The 18,932-nt window shown below is 43.3% G+C and overlaps 1 protein-coding gene across 8 annotated transcripts in view; it reads right to left on the bottom strand.

Annotated features, from left to right (window-relative positions):
• Positions 1-18,932, bottom strand: part of MARCHF3 (membrane associated ring-CH-type finger 3) — a 323,022-nt gene that overhangs the window by 104,356 nt on the left and 199,734 nt on the right. The gene's annotated exons all lie outside the window — the stretch shown is intronic.

The following is an 18,932-nucleotide window of genomic DNA, read 5'->3' as shown; positions in this document are numbered from 1 at the left end:
GGGTGTAGATACTTGGGCAGGGTGGTTACACCCTGCCCTGAATAAGGGAAAAGCATCACTGGACCAGACTGAATGGGGAAAGGATCAGTGGCCCGGATGACAGAGGTAAGAATATCAGTGAACCTCTCCACTTCCTGGCTTTTTTACCCCAAAAATAAAACTTCAGGCAGGGAACACACTTGTCTGTTTTCGTGCGCGTTTTCTGCACAGAAAAACTGAGAACGCATGTTAATCAATGGGCTAGTACACACTTATTATGTTGTTCGCACGCAGAAAAAAAACTGACATTCTGCATCCTGATTCTGCACATTTTGTCAGTTTTCTCTATCAACGACATCAGCTGCTGTGAAAAAACGCGTGCGTTTTCCTGCATAGAAACACACTTGGTGTGCAGAAAAAGTATGCAGGAAAACGCACGCAGAACACTGAAAGACAAGTGTGTTCCCTGCCTCAAAATAAAGTGAATTTACAAAAAATATAACACAGCATGCTCATAAATCAGTAAAGCACACCTGAACTGAGGTTTTAAAGGGATCATTACTGTTGTAGTGCTTGTTGCAACAGTAACAATTAGAGGTGTTCGTTGACATAATAATTATGGCTTGTACACAAATTTCATGCAGCCTGGAACTTAGCCAATATACAAATATTGATGATTTCGACTGGTCTGTATCTAAAGGTGGTCACTAACGATACAATTTGCCGAACGACCATTTACAAAGGATTTTTCATATGAACGATTGTAAATGATGACAAAAATCTTCTAACCAATAATGAAATTGACCTGAAAATTGTATCAATTTTATTAATCTGATCGGATTGGTTAGGAGATTTTTGTCCATTAGTGGCCCTAAACGAAAAATTGGCCGTAAACGATTGTTCGGCAAATTGAATCTTTAGTGGCCACCTTTAGCTGCACGCAATTAGCATGCTAGTCACATTGTCAGCATCTCAATTATCATCTCTGCTAGTGATGGCGCACTTTCCTCACTAGATGGTGCCCAGAGGAATGGCCTTGTCACTGGATACACCGCACCAATGTTACGGTACCAGTGATGGAGCTAGCATCGCAGTGAACTCACACAATGACGGCTTACTTGTTATTATGAGAAATACTGTCTGTGCACAGGACCAGCATCTATCATTCAGGATGCCTCCTTTTTTGATTTATGAGTTATTTTTTTAAGGTGCGGCTGAACAGGAAATAATGTCTTCCAGGTAGCCATTAGTAGTTGCCAGAAAAGGCATTTAGAAGAGAACAACACATTAGAGGAGTCAGTGCAAGAGATACGTCCTGCGATGAGGGCATGATGAGATGCCAGCAACCTTATTATTCAGCCTGTGAATCCTACCGCTTGCATGGCAATGCATTTCCACTAATGGCGTTTTTCCACTTTAGTAGTCACGGTTGGTTTAAGGCATGTCATCCGGAAATGAGGCCAACTGAGATACTTTTCTGTATTAAAAAAAAAAAAAGTAGTATCTTCTTACTGAATTGCCACACATACACACTCTGGTGTCAGCAAAACCTCTAAAGTCATTTGACATCTGTGCAAAAAGGGCTTAAAAGGCCTCAGTTTCTCAGAGAGCGGCAACTGGCGATGAACATGTTGAAATAAGATTAAAAAAAACAACTCAGAGGTGGTTCAGAGGAATAAAAAATTCTACTTCAACACTGCATTAGAGAGCAAGAGCAGCATGCTTATCAGTTCCAGCAAGATTGTACAAAATACATACAGTATATCAAACATTCTATACGTATTCTCATAGTGGCAAAAAACAGTCAAACATTGACATGAGTCAATGAGGAAACCACTGGTTAAGCCGTGAATACCCAGGAGTTTAACCATTTAATTCTTATTAAAGCAGTTATCATGTGTTGGTGAAGAACAGTTTGGTCAGGTGATACATATGGAAGTCTCTGGACAGGAAGGCCTAAGTAGTGATGGTTAATATCTAGGAGAACTCAAGAAGTGGCTGGATGGTGTACTGGTTAAGGGCTCTGCCTCTGACACAGGAGACGAGGGTTTGAAACTCTGCTCTTCCTGTTCAGTAAGCCAGCACCTAGTTCAGTGAGGAGACCTTGGGCAAGACTCACTAGGCTACTGCCTACTGAGCGTGCCTTAGTCACTAAGGCTTAGTGGTTGCAGACTTTGAGTCTGCCAGGAGTGAAGCGCAATAAATGTTCTGTGTCTTGTGAGAAGCATCTGATCTGCTGTGATCACATCCTGCTTTAGCACATGATCATGACTAGCAAATCAGAGACTTACATATCCACCACCTGACCAAACTGATCACATGCTTCTACGATTTCTCCTAGACATGACCATCACTAGGCCTGAGAGCAAAGCAGGTGGTCATGCTCTGCAACCTGCAGTGCTCTTCGCCATCACACTGGCCCCATTCATTACACTGAATGTAGCAACACACAGGAATGCCAGCAGTAGAGTGTTCTCAGAAATCACTGCCCAGCGATGTGATACTCTGTATTGCATTGTACTAATCACAGTGTTCAGGAGTCCTAACTCTGCCATAGTGCACTCACCTGCATTGTGTAGGGCAAACACATGCACATACTGCTTTGCACCAGTATACTATAGGCTGGCACAACAGGAAGTTCTGTCTGCTGCATTTCATCTCTCAAACTTTCCCTAATGTTTTATCAGCACACAAGAGAAACAAGAGAGTGATACAATGGCCTCAATTCTCTAAGCTTTAGCAAACATTTTATCAAACGTTTGACTATTTACCTCATGGGTAAAATCTAATTTTGAATTAACGAGGGTTTTATGGATTTGTTGAACGTTTTAACGATAAAACATTTGATAAATATATAACATCTTCGTAAATTCAAAATTAGATTTTACCCATGAGGTAAATTACCAAACTTTCGATAAAGTGTTTGATAAAGCTCCGTGAATTGAGGCCAATGGCCCAAAGCAACCAATCAGGTTTCTGCTTGTAGAACTTATTTGACTGGTTGTTATAGGCAAATGCTCCTCGACTGCTCCATTTTTCTTTGCATTGACGCTGATATATTAGCTTTTCCTTCTATTTGAGGTCTAGAGGTGCACCATATAGGAAGTGAATGTCATGTAGTGTAGTGTATTGCAATGAATGAATGGTTTGCATGATGGGAATGGATCCATCAAGTGACCCTCTAGTATTGGATCTTTGCATATAATTCCATGGCGATATCCTGAAACAGATGTGTTAATTAAAGAACATATGCTGTTTCTTACCCTGATAAGATTTTCTTCCATTTTATGCAGCAATATCCTGCAGTTTAAAGTAGCTACTGAGTAGTCAAGTCACAGTCAAACTTGATGACTCTCAAATGATCACTCCTCACTCTCACCCCCCACCTTGTGATGACTTATGCTGTCTAAGTGGACAGAAAATAGCAAGTAGAGAGGGGATGAGGAGCGATAACATAAAACAAGGCTTGAGTAACCTTCAAGATTTTTTCATAAGACTGGATAACAGAATAAAAGGTATTCAAGTTAAGAAACAACATCTGTGCTTTTGTTAACTGCTTCTGTTTGGGGATATAACAGTGGGTTCATATTTGGGATCCAGCTGTACCCATAGCTAATACTAAAAAGCTGCATCCATTCTAGCACCTGTCCCATCACCATTACTGGCGTCTTTCTATTAAAGAAAAACTGTACTGGAAATAACACAATGAATAAAATTGCTCTTTTTTTACACTATTACCAGACTTCATAAATGATTTAGTCTGTGTTTGCCTATTGTAAAATCTTTCCTCACCCTTTCCTACATTCTGAAATGTATCACTGGTGGCAACACTGCAAAGGGTTTGCTTACTGTGTGTCCCTGTTCAGGAAATGCTGTTGAAAACAAAAGAAAACCCTGAGAATCCCCCATGAGAAGATGACTAGTCTAAAACCTGTCGGTTCTGTCAGATTTTAACTGCCTTCGCGATAGTGGTCCTTTTATGAAAATATATAGAAATCTGAGTTTGTGCAGGGCAGGGTGGTGGTTCTGCAGATGGGAGCAGTGTATGCTCGACACATCAAGCAGCACAAAGCTGGAGGCTGTGCAATCAATATTAGATCAGATTCCTGCTGGTAATTGAACACTGTGTGATCAAAGTTGGTAAGTGTAAGGCTTGGTGGTGTATTCTCCACAGTCAGCATGCAACGCATGAGCTGGCGTGGAGGAGGTACACACACTAGCACCAGGAAACAGGCTATCCCTAGTATAGTGGAGGGGAGGACTGACTCCAATAGGAGATTGTGGCGCACAGAGCCGGTGCAGATCTGACAGCCACAAACAATGCTTTCGTTATAACGTCTCAGCGCAAAGTAGCGCTGAGCGCACAAACCAGAACTGAGGAGATCAGGACAGGTAGACAGAATGAACGCTTGCTAGCTAGCGGCTACTTAGCGACAGCAAGCGTCCAAAACCAGACAGACTGGAATGAGGCAGCCAATGCGCTGCGGCGATGGCGTGCCTCACAAAGACAGGACAGGATAGTCAGAAAATAGCAGGATTAAGATAGATGAACGTAACACAGATAAATATACAATAAGTATGTTTTCCTAGCGTATTACAATTACAGCTATCAATGAAACTATTTGTAACGTCTGACTAACATATGTATATATCGGCAATGAACCGATATATGACATAAGCAGGAACGCTGACTAGGAATGGAGTAACACAGGGAACAGGACTCAGAAGGATTCGCTATCTCTTCGCAGAGATGAACGCAATCCACAAACGGTAACAGAACAGGATTCAGAAGGATTCGTTATCTCTTCGCAGAGATGAACGCAATCCACCAACAGAACCAGGAGCAGGGTAACTACCTCAGCACGGGTGGTCACGGTACGCGCAACCTACCAAAACGTGCTGGAAAGCTGACTAACTGCACACAGGATATAAACAGTTCGTGTACGTATACATCAGCGACACTGATGTATCAACGTAACACAAATACAAGGAAAATAATAAACGTGCTGGTATGCATATATATGGGCAATGAACCAATATATGATGCAAAACCAGCAAAGTATCTTTAGAACAAGAAACACGATCGGGGGCTGAAGCGACAGCAAGACAGGCTTAAGCTGAAGCTATGAAAACCCAAGGAAACCCTGCAGGAAGCAGATCTTTATACTGAGGTCATCCAATGGGAGCAGACATGCAGATTCCCACACAGGTGAATGATAATCAGTCACAAGCTGACAGCAGGGAAAGGCAGACAAAGCTATGCAGCTTGCATGGAAATAGATCAAAACTGCCTGAGCTGCAGCACTACTGCTTCCAGCAATACCTGCTGCAGCAGCGATCATTACAGTACCCCCGCCCTTAAAAGCGGATTCCAGACGCTTTTCAAAACTGAAATTCCCAACAAAACAGTCCGACTGATAATTCATGATGACCGGGACAGCCCGGCAAGACCGAATTCCAGAATCAGTCCCCACAAGACTGGACCCATCAGAACCAGAACCTACAGAACCATGCCCATCAGTACTACAAGCCCCAATGTGACACCCATCAGAACCATGATTTCCAGAAGAAAGCCCTCTGAAATTCCCTGAGCGATACCCACCGCCTTCCAGGAACCGTTCAGAAACGCCAAAGCCTTTGCAATGCCCACCGGTACTGTCTTTACCAACACAAAACCCACTGTTGAACCAGTCCAAGGCACCAGGACAAGTTTTCTCAGAGACCTCCCAGAACACCTTGAAGCTCCAAAGAGATCCCCATAGGTCAGAATGCCCCTTAGGCTCACATGGAGAACTATCAAGAACCCCTATGGAACCTAGGGCAATTCCCGAGTCAGGGCCACAAGGACAAACATCAATATCAGGGCTTTCAGGGACCAGAACCATCTCTGGGCATGCAGGCAGACTGGCAACATCAGAACGTGTTCCCACTAAGGAAGCATCAGAGCACGCTAACACCTTAGACACACTTGGGCATTCTGGCACACAAAGAACATCTGGGCACACCGGCACAAGAGAAACCTCTGGGCATGTCAAGGAACTGTGAGCCTCAGGGTCAGCCAAGACAGGACCAAAACCAGGACTGGCCAAAAAAAAATCATCATGACTAAACTTCGCAACTACTGGACTTTTACACGAGAATGCTGGATCAGACTTAGATGTCGCTGATTCCAGCAAAGTCAGTAACAAATCAGATTCAGGGGCACTAACAAGACAGGACAAATCTTTTGATGTGTGCACTGAACCAGATAGGGACTCCACAACTACCTCTGGACTGGACAGAGACTCATTTAATACACTGGATTGGAGCTCATGAGGCGCTGCAGAACAAGTCAGTATTGCAGCAGCCCCCACTGGACTAGGCAAAACTGAGGAATTCCCTGGACAGAAAGGGGACTCTGGAACCTCTGCCACAGCGGCCAGAGAACCAGAATCTTTCAGGATACAGGGCTGGGTTTCAGGAACACTCATCAGACCGGACTGAAATTCTGAGATTTCTATTATTTTGACCAGAGAATCAGAATTATCCATGTTACAGGGCAAGACTTCTGAAACATTCAGAGGACAGGGCTGGAGTTCCTCGGCTGTTACAACACTGGAGAGGGACTAAACAACATTGGTTAAATCAGACTGTGTACAGGGCAAGGTATCTAACACAATTGCTGACGAGGACAATATTTCAATGGCTTCTGCTTTGCTGGGCAGAAATTCACCAAGTTTTATTAGAGCAGACTGTAATTCCAAAACAGCTGCTAGACAAGTGAATATTACTGCAACACCAACTGAGGTAAGCAGTGCCTCAGACCCTTCTGCTAGAGGGTTTGAAATATCCAAAGTACTGGGTGAAGCATAAGACTCTGCGACCACAGCTTCACTGGACAGGATCACTGAACAGTCCATATTGCAGGGCAAAACCATGGAAGCACCTGCTGGACAGCATAATGATTCTGTGACCTGAGTTTCATTGGAGAGATCTACTGCACAATTCATGGTACAGGGCAAATTTATTGGAACATCCCCTGAACAAGGCAATAACTCTGCGACTTCAGGTTCACAGAGCAGATGCTCTGAGCTATTCACGAAACTAGAGCGAGGTGTAGAAACAGGAAAATCAAGACACAATGTTTGCGCATCTGAATCACCACTCAATTGCAAAATTGGAAAATTCAGATGCTGGGGTTCTGAGGTTTCTGGACAGGATTGCTGGGACTCGGAAACTGATGTAGTGCATCTATTGGCATCTGCTGAATCAGACAGGAGTTGAACTTTATTAACACAGGTAATTTCTGCAGAAGTGTTTGCAGAGACAGGCAAGATTTTTCTGGTGTCTGTTTCACTGAACAAAGAGTCATGAGTACTGGCTAGGCTGGACTCGGAAGTCAGCAGGACCTCTGGATTCTCTGCTGAGAAATTTGCGCAGGGCAAGGTTAAGAATGTATCAGTGGCTTCTGTTTTACTGGTAAGTAACACTGAGTTATCCATGGTACAGGGTGGAATTGCAGGAACTTCAATTTCACACAGAAAGAGCTCCGAATCACCTGCTGAATCAGCCAAAGGTGCTGAAGCAGGCGGGTCAGAACGCCAAATTTGCGAATTCGGAGTCACATAAAAATCATCCAAAATCAGTTCCCACACATCAATCAATGGAGCCACAAAGTCATACTCACACACACCAGTTTTTATTAGGTTATAGGCAGACTTAATGCATGCATTCAATACTAATTCACTTTTTGCACTGTAAAATTGACAAAATGAACTTGAATCATTCTTCCATTCATTGACCAGAGCTTCCATCTCTCCTTTCTCAAATGGAGGATCCCATGCATACTTAACAGCGAAACATTTAGGCTGATCACAGTCTGCAGATATGATTGTGGCAGGCACATGTATAGGGTTAATTAGCAGGTGATTGGCAGATTCCTTATTCTTAAGAATCTCCAATACCTATAGCAAGTGTTGAACTGTAGTGTATGCAAACTTCCCTTGGTTCACAAATAAGTTGATTTGTTCAATACTTTGTAATATCTCCTCATAATCATACTCAGATAATTCTTTTAAACAAAAATCTTTATTTTCCCTAGCCAGGGAGGAAAGTTCATTAGTAGTTTCATAAGTCCATTTAACTCCCCTGAAAGACAATTGCATTTCATTAACTGTTAATGGCAGAATCTCATTATAGGTCTCAGTCGCTAAGGATAACGACTCTGCAGATCGGACACGTTTCTTAGAACGTTTGCGTTTGGCCTTAGACCCTGCTGTTTTTGGTGATTTATTCAAGGCTGCAGGAAAATTATCAGTAACACTTTCTGCTTGCTGAACATTTTTGCAAGCAATTGGAGTAGCTGATTGGCCTGCTGCCAGGAGTTCATTAAGAGGAAAAGGCAATGGATCTATGCGCAACCAGTTATGGATCACAAACCCTAGAAATTCCAGCGGTCTCTCTTTCAAATCGGAATGATTGAGAACATCAAATGCCCACTGGAATAATTCCCCATTAAACAAAATATAACTTAGTTGGAGTGCCCAGGTTGAAACAGGAGTCGCTTGGAGATCAGGATTGGTCAGGAACCTGGCACATTCAGAGAAAAACTCATTTTCTGTTTCAGAGCTAAGTTCTTCAAATTTCTTAAAGGAACAGGAACCATAATTAACAGTGTCATACTTTCTGGGAATCCCCCCCACAATGGGGATTGGTAATGGGGTTTTCATAATGTAAGGCTTGGTGGTGTATTCTCCACAGTCAGCATGCAACGCATGAGCTGGCGTGGAGGAGGTACACACACTAGCACCAGGAAACAGGCTATCCCTAGTATAGTGGAGGGGAGGACTGACTCCAATAGGAGATTGTGGCGCACAGAGCCGGTGCAGATCTGACAGCCACAAACAATGCTTTCGTTATAACGTCTCAGCGCAAAGTAGCGCTGAGCGCACAAACCAGAACTGAGGAGATCAGGACAGGTAGACAGAATGAACGCTTGCTAGCTAGCGGCTACTTAGCGACAGCAAGCGTCCAAAACCAGACAGACTGGAATGAGGCAGCCAATGCGCTGCGGCGATGGCGTGCCTCACAAAGACAGGACAGGATAGTCAGAAAATAGCAGGATTAAGATAGATGAACGTAACACAGATAAATATACAATAAGTATGTTTTCCTAGCGTATTACAATTACAGCTATCAATGAAACTATTTGTAACGTCTGACTAACATATGTATATATCGGCAATGAACCGATATATGACATAAGCAGGAACGCTGACTAGGAATGGAGTAACACAGGGAACAGGACTCAGAAGGATTCGCTATCTCTTCGCAGAGATGAACGCAATCCACAAACGGTAACAGAACAGGATTCAGAAGGATTCGTTATCTCTTCGCAGAGATGAACGCAATCCACCAACAGAACCAGGAGCAGGGTAACTACCTCAGCACGGGTGGTCACGGTACGCGCAACCTACCAAAACGTGCTGGAAAGCTGACTAACTGCACACAGGATATAAACAGTTCGTGTACGTATACATCAGCGACACTGATGTATCAACGTAACACAAATACAAGGAAAATAATAAACGTGCTGGTATGCATATATATGGGCAATGAACCAATATATGATGCAAAACCAGCAAAGTATCTTTAGAACAAGAAACACGATCGGGGGCTGAAGCGACAGCAAGACAGGCTTAAGCTGAAGCTATGAAAACCCAAGGAAACCCTGCAGGAAGCAGATCTTTATACTGAGGTCATCCAATGGGAGCAGACATGCAGATTCCCACACAGGTGAATGATAATCGGTCACAAGCTGACAGCAGGGAAAGGCAGACAAAGCTATGCAGCTTGCATGGAAATAGATCAAAACTGCCTGAGCTGCAGCACTACTGCTTCCAGCAATACCTGCTGCAGCAGCGATCATTACAGTAAGTAGGTAAAATTGATATTAGGGGTTCTAAAGCCTCGGGCACATTCAGCTTCTGACATGATTGTTAATGGATCATTAGAGTGACAGTTTTATAGAATTTGACACTACTTGGCTATAGCTTTGCCAGATGTACAAGATGCCCCCGCCACGTGCAATAATGCACCGCCATACAAACACAAATGTGTTTTTTAACAATATAGTTTCTGAGGTGAACATTTTTGATCTGTTGAAGTACTATTTCCATATGAGGTATAAATAATTTGCTCATTATCACATTCTCTTTTTATTTACAAAGTCCCCCAAACACTTTGGGAATTGAGCTTGTGTATGTTAAAAAGACTCCATTATGGTGCCAGAGCGCATATAGCTAACATGATGCCACCTAAATGTGTCTCTTAGAAGCAGAGGAAAGTGAAGGTACCGCGAGCAGTTTATTCTTGCCACTGCCATGTACTCAAATTAGTGGCTCAGCAGCAGCAGCAGTCGTATGGCTGGGCCATCGTCCCCTGGCTGTTACATAGCTGAGCATGGGTTATCAGCTGCAGTAAATAAACTGGGTTGGATTTCAGCTATGCACACAGCCAGGCACTGGCACCTAAGTCATACACCTGGAATACACATTCAGCCGTTGGATTCGGTGCCAGGATTGAAGAGCTGACAATGATACTAGGTGATGGTTAGACATGGGGCCCACTAGAGCTGTTTCAGCTGCAATTTGTGCTTTCTAGGAATTGCTGTTGATATTTTCCCGGCTCCTCCTGTGTTGTCCTCTGCTCCCCCTGAATAAATGACAGCAGTGGCAGTACAGCTCTCGTACTGCTTCTGCTGATACTGCCAGAGAGGTCTCTGACTGGTGCTGGAGCCAATGGATGAGGTGAGCAGTACTGCCGCTGTTTATAATTATACACAGGGAGACACATGGGGGACAGAAGGGGACACAGGAGGACGCATAAGGTAGAAGGGGGACACAGTAATTGGGGGAGAACATCTACAAGATGTTCCTGGACTATGGAAGCCCTGGGTTTAGTTTTTTCCCCCCTGGTTTTTGTCCTCTAAACCTAGGTGTGTCTTCTATTCCGGAACATCTTATATTCTGAAAATACAATAATTATAATATTCCGTATACAAATATTACAACCTGCTCAAGCTAAGGCGTGTCTTGTTTGATGTGAGGGTAGAAATTATGTATGAAAATTAATATTTCTCTCTGTCCAAACACAGCAGTGTCACAACACACCAAGTCATAGCATCGCAGCAGAGCTTCCAATACACGTCACCATGTCAGAATGAGGAAGCTGTGGCAATGCCATGACAGTTGGGTAGGTCATAGCCTGTCCTCTGTCTGACTACTGTATGCTGGGGAATACAGTGCCAGCACTGAGCTGCTCAGCCCACACACAGCTATCTCTTCCTGTCAGTGAATGTGAGAAGGGAAGAACTTTGCTGCTGCTTCTTCTGCCAGTCACCACTGGCACTGCTGAAAGCTGTTCAAAAAAAAAGCTGACAGATAAAAGCTGAATAATGTGAGAAGAGCAATGCAATTATCTGTTAGGCCACATCACATGGGTACATTTGTTTTTGTAGTCTGTCACAGCAAGATGTCTGCAATGCTAAAGATTCACTCTGACTTGTTACTGCAATTGCCAGCAACAACACAAACCTGTGTAGTTACAAATCACTCCAGTAAGTAAGGTTTGTAAAGTAACAACAGAAAGTAAATAAGCGGCTTGTTGCTGGCAACTGGGTTTCTTGCCTTTATGATATTGTCACCTATATGATACGACCTTTAAAGTGATCCCAAGGTTAAAATAAACTGATGAGATAAACAATTGTATTCATCCTCCTACTCCTAAAAAAATACTTCTTCTTTTTTTTTTTGATCCCATGGTTTTATTTTACATTTAAACATTTACAAAGCAGAATGAATGTTTTGTTGTCTCTGTTCAGGGGCACACTACTAAGTGTTCCTAAATGAAAATACATGAACTATTGACCTTTTTTCCATCTCACCCGTGACAGAAGTTGAATTCTGCCAGGAACATTTTTATGGCTGCATTTGCATATCAGTGAAGTTTACTATATTCCTGACACGGTACCGACAAGACAGAAGCTGTCACTTGCATTCCTAAAAATGCACTATTTCTGGCAGCAAAATAAAACAGCTGGGTTATTAATATGTTTTGCACCGTACATACACATTTATCTCGTCATGTCACATGTCATCTTGGGTACACTTTAAGCCCATACAGGGCCAGACCTATCACAAGGAAAGAGCCTAGAGGTGCCAGTGTGGTGTGAGCAGTCACAGGTTCACAAATCTGCAGAGAGCTGGGTCGTCACCAGTGAGAGAGCACAGATAATAGCATAGGCAGGCAGGATGGGCAGTTCCATCAGCCCTCCTGTCCTGCACTCTATGCTTTGGGGTTGGTGACGTCAGCACGGCTCCAGGACGGTAAGCATGGGCACGTCAGACAGGGGAACATAGGGAAGAGGTGACGCCCAGGCCAGGCAGGAAATGGGAACAGCTACCACACTTGTGATGTGGTTTGTGAACCAGTGTTCACCTCAGGATTTGCTCGTTTGGCAGAGAACGGAGTTTAGGGCACATGAACTTCTGTGCCCAGAGGCTCCAGAGATGTAAACCCGGCCCATATAACAGATAACAAACAGCAGATATAACTCCTTAAAAATGCTGCTAAACACTATTCACTTCACTGGCTGCTAATAGATACTTCAATAATAATTGCACTTTGAAATGTGAGTGTGTGTAGCAGAAGTTTTAACCCATGCATTAACCCTCCCACTATAACCCATAGACTGGGCTGATGCCACTGATTGTGCTGAAAGGCCGCCCCCTCTGTCTAGGCCACACCTCTCTCTCTGGGTGTAATGGGAATGGGGTGAGTGGTGGCTAATCATTTTGCACAAAACTCCTGGGGCACTTGCGTTTCTAAGTATAGGTATCCTTTAACACAGATCTGCAGTAAACACATTTGAATCAATAGGGCATATGTCAGTATTATAAAATCCTTATCATATGTACAGTATAAATGTCCTTCTTTCTTTGCTATGAATAAAAAAACCACATTCACGTATTTCTACCTGCTGTGATTTCGCCATTGCCAAGATAGGGGAAGGAGAAGCCAGGAAGCTGATGGACGATGACAAAAGGTTTATTTGTTTGCTTATTATTATGTAGACCCATGCAGGGTATATTTTCTTGAAAAATTGCAAGGGAGCCCAAAATGTCCTGAAACTCAGATAAGTTCTGTAAGTACTGCATAATCTCTATGGGTAATTGTCACCCAGAATGGGTAACTGGATAATTGAATCATATTCCAATTCCCATTTATAAGACAGCTACACTTTAATGGACATCTAAGGCAAGAGCGATATGGAGACTGACATATTTATTTCCTTTTATACAATACCAGTTGCTTGGCAGTTCTGCTGATCTTTCTGGCTTCAGTAGTGTCTGTATCACCCACCTGAGGCTAATTTAGTCAGACTTCAGTCAGAAACACCTGATCTGCATGCTTTTATGCTTCTATGGCTAATTGTTCAGAGCATACATGTCAAACTCCGGCCCGTGGGTCAAATCTGGCCCTCGGAGCCATCAGATTTGGCCCTCAGGTGGTTTCACCACTTTGCATTATGTTTGGGCCACTCTAGACCACCAGAGAAGCTATACTGGCGGTAAAGCCCCAGATCACCAGGGGAGCTACATGGAAAGGGAAGGGGAAAGCACTAGACACCAAGGAACTGTGTCGGGGAGGGAGGGGGGCCACTAGACACCAGGGAACTGCAAAGGGGAGGGAGGACCACTAGACACCAGGGAACTATATAGGAAAGAGAGAGGACCACTAGACACACAGGGGAGGGAGGAGGGACACTAGATACTACAAAACTGTGTTGGGAGGGACTAGACACCAGAGAACAGTATAGGGGACGGGAGACGGACGGACGGACGGGGGGAGGGGCTCTTAGAAACCCCAGGGAACTTTATAAGGGAGAGAGGTGGCCACTAGACATTGAGGTTGGCTTCTGACTTTGTCTCAGAGCTCAATTTCAGCACACTTTGTATTTGAGTTTGACACCCCTGGTTTAGAGATGGGGGATCAGCAAGGCAGCCATGCAATCTGCATTGTTTAAATGGAAATAAATATGACAGCCTCCATATCCCTCTCAATTCAGGTGTCCTTTAAGATTGGAAGAAAAGTCCTGCCCCTCCATCTCCTAGACCAGGCATGTCCAAGGTACGGCATGGGGACCAAATGCGACCCGCCAAGCCTTTTCTGGTGCCCCCCCCCCCACAGCTCTCTACAGTTGTTAATTCTATGTGGCCCATAGGCCATAACTGCGGTGCCGCATACTGGGCCACCTTGTGTTGCTGCTCTGCCTCCCCCAAGGCTCACCGGCAGGTTATCAGCCACCACTGTAGCAGCCACTGATCAGCACCTACCACCATGCCAGCAACAGCAACAGCCACTAATTAGCAGCTGACACTGTGCCACTAACAGCCACTGATTAGCAGCTGACACTGTGCCACTAACAGCCACTGATTAGCAGCTACCACCATGCCAGCAGCAGCAACAGCCACTGATTAGCAGCTGCCACTGTGCTAACTACACATGGTAGATGGGTTATTTAGTGTGGAAACGTTTTATTTGACAAAATGTCACAGGCATGGTGGCCATCAGCAAAAATTGTGCTTAATTTCGGTAGTTCGGCCCCCAGCACTCTGAAGAATGGCGATATGGCCCTCGGCCTAAAAAGTTTTGACACCCCTGTCCTAGAGAATACCCAAGCAGCTCGGTGTGACCCAAAACTACTAGGAAAGTATAGGGGACCAAAAGAGATCAAAAGCCCCCTATGCCTTCCTAGTGGTTTTGGGTCACCCCGAGCTGCTTGGTTACTCTGTTGTTCTGGTCCAAGACCTGTACCATAGAGCCATGTCAATCCCTGCTATGCACTGAGGAGAACAAACAGTCTGAAACAGGCTGTCTGCACGTTGGGTTGCATTTAAAGCTATAGGCTTGCTATACAAGAGCAGTTCTGGATGTAAGCCTGGTTTCAAGGGCATAAAGTGATAATTTGCATATTCAGCAGTGGAGCATTGTGGGTAACCACAGTTACACACTTAAATCTGAATTATCGCAAATACCTTCTGTTTTAAGAAGGCCAATCAGACCCTGTCCTAGACGTTTCTGTACAGGAAAAAAAACATGGTCAAATTCATCAGCCTTCTATAAATTATATTTAATTCTCTTGTATGCAATAACTGAACTGAAACAGGCATATATCACATTTACTCCAAACAAATTATCAGATGATGACACCTTGTGTTTATTGTAGAGGATTGAAGGCATGAGCTAGCAGCCTGAGACTGATGGATACACACACACGTCTTGCAATGAGCAAACAGTCACACAAGAGTATAAGATACAAATGAGGGAAAAGATAATCTCAGGGCTCTCGAGGGTCTGATCTATAGTAAATAACCCGCTTGTATGTCCAGCTGTAATTACAGACTGCCGCGGAATGTGGAGCCTTGCTCAGTACTAGACAGAACTAATGGAAATTCCCAAATGGCTCTCTTAATACTTTGCAGGTGGTGATGGGGCTGTCATGGGTGCTGACAGCAAGCTTTCACCTACCTAATGCACTGTAGAGAAGCCCAGCCGTCTCTAATAATGATGCTCACACCATCTGCAACATATTAAGATTTGTTTTAATTTCCCATTAAGGAACGCACAATGTCATTCTCACAAATGACTTCTCATATGGGAAACTGAAATGACTATTTACTTCTTATCTCAATTCTGGAAGACAAAAGAGAAATAAAACGATAAGTGGGTCTGCTAACAAATATATTTTGAAAAGTGTGTTTATGCTGCATGCTATATTTAAAGTTATATAAAAGCATGATGCAAGGCAACTGTTGCCTTCCTAGGAGAGATGTGTTTGCAAGCCATCGGCTATCCGTGAAAAGCAAGCAACACCCATAATGCATCACTTCAGGATAGTAAGCAAATTATTCCTTTATGGCCCTAGAAAATCAGCCATACACCCGAACCCCCTGGTTTATAGTACATCTGTCGCCTGTACATTTTATATAATGCAATTTAAAGACAGCTGTTTCAGGTTGTTATAGCCTTCATCAGTGCAAGGCATTATAGATTGATATTGCTCTGTGGTAGGATAAGTAAGATGGAGGCACTACGGTGTACCACAGTAAGTTACAGAGAAACAAAAACACGAGAATTGTAGCGGTGCCAAGGCCCCTTTTTACACTTCGCGCGTTGCATCACGGTACTCTCCCCACCGCAGCTCATTACTATGGCCGGCAAAGTCACCTGAAGATGTTACCCTAAAGCCCAATCTACACGATACAATTCATTGTACGATTCGATTACGATTCTATTTACGATTCGATTAAATCCGACATGTCCGATTGGGATTCGATTCAATGCAATTCGATTTGCCATTGTTTTGCAATTGCAAATCGAACTGAATCGAATCTAATCCCGATCTGACATGTTGGATTTAATCAAATCGTAAATAGAATTGTAATCAAATCGTACAAAGAATCGTATCGTGTAGATTGGGCTTAACTGTGACCCGATGCAATTCAACAGAAAAGGTCCGGTCGATGCAGAAACTGCAGAGTCACACGGTACACAAATGAATGGAAGTCAATGACAACGCAAACAATGTTAATAGAAGTTTGCGGTAGCAGTGCAGTGCGCAGATCAGGGAAATCTGGTGATGTACTTCCTGTCCGGGAGTGTGCACATCACTGAAGGGGAAGACATATTGGGGATAGGGTCACGCTGATTTCCCTGTTGGTGCTGTCTGCTGCTAGGAACAAAAGTGTATGTGATTGTGCAATGAGATGCGTTGCAGTTGGCTCTTATGCTGCACGTCAATCACACCACACCATGTGGGAAAGGACCTTAAAGAAACCCAAAAGCTTCTTGAAAACCATACCACTAAAGTGTACTAAAATCTATGCAATGCAGGAAACCAGTACTGAGAGAACTATGGAGGTGCCATTGCTGATCTCACTGTAGAAATGCTTCTTGTTTTGTATCACTGGTTTAGGTAGAGTGTGAAAAACTGATTACTGAAGCAAGTGCCAGAATTGCACAATTTCAAGTGAAAAGTAAGAAATCAGAACATACGTATGCGTAAATAAAACAGTATGAAATAGTGAGAAATGTCTATTAAGCATGCTCAAGGCATTCGAATGACAACATTCTGTATGAAAAAAAAAAAACATTTTAAGCACAAATTAAAATTATGAGCAAAACTGTAACTTACATAATTAATATTATAGTTAGTGCAAGAATACATTTGCAATAAATTACTATTTCCTGATCTCACAGTCCAATATTAGAATCTGGGAAATTTGAAATTCCTCACACAATTTCATTGAATTTGGAACTTGGCAATTCCAACCACACCTAGTTACAAAGTCTTAAAGTTATTGGATCAGCATGACAATAGTAATCATTATCTTTCATTGTCCTCATACACCCCCAGCTACCCCTAACATCTCCCACCAAGATAAGCAAAATGTAAATTGGAGTAGGGTTTGTTTGGCACCACCAGTAGGGAAGGTTCAAAACCCCTAGGGAGCAACAAAATGGGATGACCATTGATCCCAGTTATGCTTCTGTCTACGTGCATGTATAATAAAGGACACCCGAAGAGACAGGAATATGAAGGCTGCCATATTTATTTCCTTTTAAACAATACCAGTTGACTGGCAGCCCTGCTGATCTTTGGGCTGCAGTAGTGCCTGAATCACACACCTGAAACAAGCATGCAGCTAATCTAGTCAGACTTCATTCAGAAACATCTGACAGGCATGCTTGTTCATGGTCTATGGCTAAGATAATTAGAGAGAGAGGATCAGCAGGAGAGCCAGGCAATCTACATTGTTTAAAAGTAAATCAGTATGTCAACCACCATATCCCTCTCAGTTTACGTATGCTTTAAGCTGGAGGAGTGAGTCTTTTTAGCTTACCAACAGTGCTAGGGAACATTAGGATCTGTAACAGCAATTTATTGTTGCTGATGTCACATATAGGAAGAATCAGCCCACTGGCATCCACTTACACAGAGGAGCAGAAGTGGTACAGTTGTCCACAACAACCAATAAGAATCCTTCTTTTATCTAGCAGAGGCCTGACTGGCTGCTGTGGTCAGCTGGACCTCAGCTCCTGATTTACCTAAGCTGTCTTTGTCTCAGTTCTAGTAAATCAGGCCCCAAGGCATAAAATATTAAAACAGTACATAAGTATAGTACTCCTGACAGACACTACCTTACAAAAACAGGCACCTCGCAGTAGACGGTAATGCTATAGGGTTTCCCTGCTGAACTGTGTGGAGAAGGAACCGAGAAAGGTGGCATAAAATCAACTTTATTACTCAAATGTCATAAAAATGTCTAGAAATGTAAAGAATAATAAAAATAAACACCCTGCATGTTTTTCTCCCCATGTTATTTTTTTTTGTAAATTTGGAACGTTGTTTATAATAATAAAACTAGACGTTAAACACGAATAAAGCATACGGCTACAACCCAGGTTAGCCATTCTCTGCTGAGTTGCCGGTGTTCCTAGAAACATCCCTGAAGTGTATTCCCTCAGGATATCTGCAGTCCACAGTAAATAAGCCCCTGTGTCTGGCAGGTGCTTCCTGATGCTTCCCAGGCCATGTGATGCTTGAAACAGACAAGCTGTGAAGAGCTGTTTGCCCTTGTCTCTTCCAACACAAACATCTCTCCCTTTTTAATTGACGGCACACTTGCTGAGTTCTTGAAGATGCAAATGCACTTCCATGCGTTCCTATCAGTGATGTGTCAGCTAACTTCCACTCTGACTCGTAACAATATTACAACTTCAGCACACCACAGCCAAATGGAGCATAACTTCTGAACCCTTTTCAAAAAACCAACCACCGGCAAAAAAGAAAGAAAGAGGTTCTAAATATCCATCACCGCTAAAGACTATAATAAAATGTCATAATTACT

This window comes from Hyperolius riggenbachi, chromosome 1, assembly GCF_040937935.1.
Source record: "Hyperolius riggenbachi isolate aHypRig1 chromosome 1, aHypRig1.pri, whole genome shotgun sequence".
NCBI lineage: Eukaryota > Metazoa > Chordata > Amphibia > Anura > Hyperoliidae > Hyperolius > Hyperolius riggenbachi.
The sequence above is the reverse complement of the archived record's forward strand: the minus strand, read 5'-3'. Positions and strand labels throughout refer to the sequence as shown.